This window comes from Empidonax traillii, unplaced genomic scaffold (genome assembly GCF_003031625.1).
Source record: "Empidonax traillii isolate 1590-97213 ecotype Southwest subspecies unplaced genomic scaffold, ASM303162v1 scaffold2205:size43672, whole genome shotgun sequence".
In the NCBI taxonomy this organism is placed as follows: Eukaryota; Metazoa; Chordata; class Aves; order Passeriformes; family Tyrannidae; genus Empidonax; species Empidonax traillii.
The window spans coordinates 25529-32679 of NW_020957398.1; the positions used below are offsets into that span (position 1 = coordinate 25529).

Sequence of the window (7151 nt, forward strand, 5' to 3'; positions counted from 1 at the left end):
AAAAAAAAAAAAAAAAAAAAAAAACAAAAAAAGAAAACAGAGAAAATGCAGACAAAAGGAGCGATTCTGCCATGGATGCAGGTTTTACTGCTTCTCCCAGAGAGCAGAAAGTCAGCAGTTTCCATCCTTCCCCAGGGACACACAGGCTGTGCAGGAGCCAGGTATCCTGCCACTGCCACCACTGGAAATGCTCCTGCTCATTCCCCAGATCCCTACACAGGTAAATCCTCCCTTCTTCCCTCATCCTACACATTGAAAGGGTGACCATACTGCAGCTTCTGGTGAGGCAACGCTCAAACCAACCGCCACAAAGGCAGCCCAAGCCCCGCTCTAATCCCTTTGCCGTCTCCCTTCAGCCATCGCTCCTTTTATTTGCTGCCTCAGAGTTTTCTGAGCAACCTCAAAGTCTGCAGGAGGAGAGTTTCTACTCTGCAGCATTCCTGCCGGGGCAAGCAGCACGTGGAAGGGCGCGGGGAAAGCTCCCTCCCTGTCCCTGCTGGGGCATAAATCTCCACTCCCGGAGCAAAATCCGACAGCAAAACGCGTGGCCCGCTCGCACAGCCCCGACTCCCAGCCGGGGGGGAGGGCTGGAAGGGAACATCCACAGCAACTGTCATTGGTATGCTGGAGCATCCAGTGCTTGAGTCAGCGATTTGAGACCAGGACAAAGGAAATACTACTCCCTGCTGCCAGATAAACATCTGCACAGCAGATGCCAAGTCAGCTTCTAGGTGTGAAGGCATTTGCATACATGCAGCAGGGAGCAGAACTCATTTTGCTGGGGGGAGAAAATAAAGGGTATTCTTTGCCTTTTTTTTTTTCTTTTTTTTTTTGTAGAGAAGTGCATGTTTGATTATCGTACATCAGCACTCTATGGAATCACGGAGCATCCAGAGTTGGAAGGGACCCACGAGGATCACTGAGTCCAACTGCTGGCCCCGCATTCACTGCTTTTAGGCCAGGAGAAGTGTCTGCTGGGAACTGGGAAAAGCAAGAGTGAAACAGGGAGGAGTACAAACCCAGCTGGTTCATGTGTCAGTCCACCTTATCCTTCCCAGGACACAAAGACAGGTCTTGGGGGAACAGCCCAGGAGGTTTTTCTGCTCACCTTTCACTGGACCAGGTTGCTCCAAGCCCCATCCAAGCTGGCCTTGAAGGGCTGATTGTTCCCAGTTCTGTCGAGCCAAGCAAACCAAAAGGACCATGGAAAAGGCAAACATCCCTTCCTCTGTTGGACCTCTACACCTTATCAGCACCTTTCACCTCCTTCTGCTCCCAGCTGCTGCTACAGCTGATCACTGAGGGCTCTGACTGTGTGTCTTCCTGCTTTTGAGATAGAAATTCCTACAAATCGGGTCACCTTGCTGCAAGGAGCAGGGAAAATTAACTGGGAGCCAAACTGGGTGAGAGAGCCGCTTTAAACAGAAAAACCAGTTGACAGTGGCATAACTGATAAAGCATTAAAAAAACTCAACAAGAACCTCCCCCTAAACTGCACAGTAACCTTCCTAAAGCCACTGGCACCTCACAATCAGTGTCCCTCAGCTCCCCACATGAGCAGCCAAGTACCCATGAAAGCCAGATTTCCTGGTGGGCTGCAACTCGAGCCTTTGGATTTGTAGCAAGACACCTTTTCCCGCAGCTGCTGCACCCCGGGAGAAAAAGGAATCGAGGGAGTTTGCTGGTTTGAACAATCAATAATTAGCTGAGACCATTACAGAAAATTACAAGCAACCAGAGAGCAACGCAGAGCAAACAGATGGAATAACGAGCTTTTAATAGCATCATTATGGGATGGCACAGATATCCTGGACACGGTTGCACTCGGTGCCTGAGAGTCCTCCCAGGGAGATCCTGCACATCAGAAGGGGTTGTCGATGGACAAGTGTGTATTTGGCATCTCATGAGCTCATCCAGTTGCCATCACTGTAGAAACTGAGTTTGGGGAAAGACTTCCTTTCACTGCAGAACAGTTTTTCGCAGCAAAACAAACAAACAAACAAAAGGACACAGCATCATCGGGTTCTTTCTTCCCACGTTGGATCTCTGAATCTCGACTCTTCGCATTCTCCAGCCTAATTTGGAAAACAGCGAGGAAGGAGAAATATCAGAGCTGAGAATTCGTCTCATGCTTCACAGAAGCAACCAGACATCCACAGCCTTGGGAAAAGGGTGTTTGTTCAGCCTCACCAATTATCGCTTATTAACTTGCTCAACGTCAGAGTCCCACCATGTGGAATCTGCAGAAAGAAACCTGCGTATGCGAAACACTTCGTATGTGCACAAATGTCATGGCAGTGGCTAATTAGGGCAACAAGAAAGAAAAAAGAAGAGGGGAAAAAAAAGCGCAGCAGATTGTCGGAAAAATTAACAGCAGTGTAATAAGTACACAAATCAAAAGGCATTGTCAAGTCTCAAAAGCAGAGATGGTTGAGGCTTGGAGCTGATGCCGGGTCTGCTCTGAAATGGATCTGAATTAAGAGCTTCAATATGCAGAAGACACTGGAGATGTGTTTTTCAGGGGGAACATGTGACTGTCTCTCCAGCATTCTGTAGCCTACACTGTGTCTTCAGCAAGTTGGTCACCATGGCAACCTGAAATTTTTTTTTTTTCCCCTAAGACAATTTTGTTGGCAAAATTTGAGGGCTGGATCCGGGTCGGAAAGGAGCATCCCCACACGTGGAGGTGATGAAACAGAGTCACCCTCTGAGAGCAGTTTGTCCAGGAGCACCTGGAGAAGGGGCTGCAGGCCTAAGGACCAGGACCAGCTACTGCACTCACCACTGGGGACCAACTGACAGGAGAAGACACAGGAACCAGTGGGAACATGGGAAATTCCAGCTCAGTTTAAGAAAAAAAAAAAAAAAAACCGCTTCCCCCAAGAGTGCTGCTCTCTAGAGCCCAAAGAGGACGAGGGATCTCCATGCCAGGGTATCCAAAGCTGAGCCACACACCCTCAGGAACCCAGCCTTGCTTTGAGGGGTCCTTCCCAGCCCGCCTGATCCTTTGACGAGCTCGTTTCCAATGCTTCCAAACCCCAACCCTCAGCAGCAGTTTGAGGGCAGCAGTTTGAGGGCAGCCCAGAGCCCTTTCTGCTCCTCCAGGAGGGAAGTCCCGGCGGTTTTCTCCAGGAATTTGATGAAGGGGCTTGTGAAGCCTAAGGGGTCATCCAAGCTCTGCATCCCCCAGAAGCAGGGACAATTCCCTCCACTCAGCTGTGGGTCTAAATCCTTCCACACAGAGCGAGAAGGGGTGGACAAAGGGCAAGGCAAAAATTGCTGCTGCTCAGAGTAGCAACAGGAGGTTGTCAGAGCGATTCCCCTCTCTGTCAGAACAGCTCTGACCTCGGCCAGGAAAGGTCCTGCCTGGCTCTGTTTCCATCCCAGAGCAGATGAAAGCTTGCTGTCCTCCCTGCCAGGGCATGGCACAGCTGCCAGGTGCCACCAAGGGCTCAGCCATCACAGGAGGACTGAGACAGCAGCCTGTCACTCCCCAGGCTCTCGCTCCCAAAGCTGATCCGACACGGCGCTCGCACTCCCTGCAACAGATCCCACTCTCCAGGGATTTTCCTGCCCTCTGGTACTTCGCTTCTTTTTTTTTTTTTTTTCTTCTTCTGCTTCTTCTTCTTTCCCCCAGAAAGCAATAAGCTGCTTTCTGAGAACTGTAGAATGTGGGTGGGTGAATGAGAGAGGAAAAAAAAAAAACACCCAACAAAGACATGGGGATATGAAATGGCAACTAAAATCAGGCAGCTCCTTAATGAGGACACTGGGGATTAAAGCTCGTTTTTCCATGCCCCAGGAGGGCTTTGCACCCTGCTCTGGTATTATATTAACAGAAGACAGATAAACAAGCATCCTTTTCGCTCTGAAGGTTTGGATCCTGGATTTCTTGGTATGAAAAGAGGCCCAATGCTGCCAGTCACTCTTCCATTGAAAAAAAAAAAAAAAACAACCAAAAAATAAACCCTAATATTCAAGGATGCCAGTCCACTCACTTCTGCATCTGCAAGGCTGCTAATCAGCTGCCAACAACTGCCACCACCATATTCCTGCCAGCAGCAAGGTGTGCCAGGTAAGGGAGAGTAATTGTCAGGAAAATACAGAAAACTCGAGGAGGAAATCACAGCCTTGATGCTGGAGGGATTTGATTTTCTGTTAAAAAAAAATGCTTTCCTTGTGTGATTAATAAGAAAAAAAATATCAGCATTCACATTGCAAAGGCAAGGAACTTGCTGCCTTATTTTCCTGTTCAAGGACATGAAGCATTGCTGGTGAGATCCCAGATGAAAGCCACGGGTCAGGCACAGGAAAACTTCCTCGGGCAGGTGGTTTTGGAGCAGCAGAACGCTGGGACCCCTTTGCTTTTTTGGGCTTGGAGGTCATTAATCATTGATGGGGTTTTTCAGATGCAGTTTCTGACTCCTGCAGGCACCAGCAGACCGGTGGGTCTGACGACTGCAGACTCCAAAAAGTTCTTTACGTAACAACGGCACTGATTCCACCCCCCCCCCCCCCCCCCCGCCCTCCTTGAATATTTAGCACACTCTAATAAACAAAAAGAGCTACAAAGCACCAGGGAGATCATTCAGCCCAGCTTCTTGCCCAGAATTCCAGGCACAGAATTCCCCTGAAATAACTCCTGGAGCCAAAAAGATGAGAAGATCTGGTCCAGGAAACGGAAAATCCAGCATGAAAAACTCTTGTCAGCCACTGGCCTGAGTAATTTTTGCAGCAGCCAGTTACCCATCCTGTTGTGTAAAAAAAAAAAAAAAAGGAACCACATCTCATTTCTCACCTGAAAACTTGTCTAGCTTTGCCTGTCAGCACCAGGCTCTTTGAGGAAGAGATGAAAGTCTTCTATTATTAAATTGCTGTTTCCCCAGCCTCTCCCCAAAAATATTCTCAGCTAAGCTAAGCCAGCTGAGCTGCTGCCATCTCAACTCTCATTTCCCATGCCCCACCAAACACTGCCATGGCACTGTGGCTTGTAATAATTCCAGCCAGGATCACACAGGTGCCAAAACCCAGGGAAGACAGTTGGGAATAACTTTCCCTAGCCTCAAACACATGAAATTATTTGGGGGGTGGATCCAAATTAAACCCAGGGACGAAACCCTCTCATTCTGGAAACAGCTGAAATCAGGAAGACCTCTCTCCACACTTTACAGCTAAAAAGTCCAATTGATTAAAAAAAAAAAAATAAAAATAAACAGGGAGCTTTGGGGTGTTTTGATATCCTCTCCCAGTCTCATGGTGCATCTGCCTCTGAGATGTCCAAAATCCAATCTCCTTCAAGAGCAAGCAGAGAGTGTTAAATTTTGAGCTGCTCAGGATTTCAAGAACCATAAATTTCTCCCCATGCGTTTCACTTTCTCTTTCAAGAAGATTTTACAGCTTGCTTTTGGCCTGGAGATTTGCTAGACAGGAGGTACAGGAACACAAAGCATTGCGTGTTAAAGCTTAACAGGGAGAGCTCCTCTTGGGAGCCAAAGGATTAAAGATACCTGGCGCTTCCCAAATGCAAAGGAAAAATTAGGATTCCTATAAGGAGACAGGCAGTGATTAAAACAGGCTTTAGTGGCTCATGGAAAAACTAAAATAGCACGTGGATTTAATGAAATCATTTTGACAAACAGAGCTGAGTGCCTGGGTTTTCCTTTCATATCTCGTTTCCAGGAGAGCAGGGGAGGGGAGGGGGGAGTGTCTCCTTCAGCACATGGAGGTTTACCACGGATATGCTTATGAGTAACATGTGTTAGGTTTTTTGGTGAGTCATCGGTGTTAAATTCCATTTAAAACTGGCTCCAGTGCAGGAGGCTTGAGCTGAGCTCAGTTCTGGCACTCTCCAGGGACAGAGACCTGCTAATGATATGTACCTAAACGAGTGCTTGAAAAGAGCCTTTTTAATCGCAAAGACATAGCACTACCTTCCCTTCCCAACTGCTTTAAACCTGTTCAGCATGCCAAGGAACAGAGCACACGCTCTGTGTTGCCAAAACTCTTTCAAAGCACTCCCCCTTTAGATTAAATCCCTCAAATGGCAGGTAAGGTATCAGCAGCAATTAGAGCTGCTCCCACACAGAGCCTCAGAAGCGGGTCAGCAAAGGTGGATTGTGTAGGATAGGCCTTGCCAGCTCCAATAAATAAATAAATAAATCATCATCATCCCCATTAATTGGGCTCCAAACATCTCCTTCACAGATTCCCTGCAACAAATGCTTTCCCTGGGCAAACAGCGCCAGACTCTCCCAGGCCCGTCACACCACGGTCAGGTTTTGTTCCCCGAGCTGTGTGGCCCCAGGTCAAGGTGTTTTGGGATAAGCTCCAAAGAATCCACGAAACATCAGGCAGAAACAATGAGTCTGCCAATAAAGAGACACAGAATCACAGAAGAATTGCTCGGGTTGGAAAAGACCATCAAGGCCCAGCACCACCCCCTTGTTCACCACTAAACCGTGTCCTCAGGTGCCACATCCACGTGTTTTTTGAACACTTCCAGGATGGGGACTCCACCAGTGCCCTGGGCAGTCTGTTCCAAAGCTTTACAACCCTTGTGGTGAATTTTTTTCCCCCTAACATCCAACCTGCCCCTCCCCTGGCACAGCTGGAGGCTGTTCCCTCTCCTCCTGTCCCTGTTCCCTGGGAGCAGAGCCCGACCTTGCCCTGACACCCCCCTCCTGTCAGGGAGTTGCAGAGCCAGAAGGTCCCCCCTGAGCCTCCTTTTCTCCAGGCTGAGCCCCCTCTGCCCCAAAAACTGCAGACCCAGGGTGTACAAATTCTCCACTTGGAACTGTACTCACCCAAACCAGATTATTCCATCTTGTCAGAGCTGGGGTTGTTCCAGTCCCCACGGCTGCCGCCCCTTCCCCCTGAAGGGAAGGCTTCAGGAGCAAAGACATCTTCTAAAACAGAACATGGGGACATACATGAGCGTGAGATGCTTTCAAACATGTGGTCATTGTTGCCCAGAGCTGTGGCTGCCCAAGGAAGTGTCCAAGGCCAGGTTGGATGGGGCTTGGAGCAGCCTGGGCTGGTGGAAGGTGTCCCTGCCCATGGCAGGGGGTGGAATGAGATGGACTTAAGGATTCCTTCCAACCCAGACCAGTCTGGGATTCTAAAATAAGTAACATTCAGCACTCAGCACAACA

The 7151-nt window shown here is 48.8% G+C and overlaps 1 long non-coding RNA gene across 1 annotated transcript in view; it reads right to left on the reverse strand.

Annotated features, from left to right (window-relative positions):
- Positions 1 to 1658: 1658 nt before the first annotated feature.
- The window catches only part of LOC114071696, a 6975-nt gene continuing 1482 nt past the window's right edge, over positions 1659 to 7151 (reverse strand). Inside the window, exons 2-3 of the long non-coding RNA XR_003574083.1 lie at positions 6804 to 6905; positions 1659 to 2075 (exon numbers count right to left, since the gene is read on the reverse strand). This is a non-coding gene — a long non-coding RNA (uncharacterized LOC114071696). The remainder of the gene's footprint in view (positions 2076 to 6803; positions 6906 to 7151) is intronic.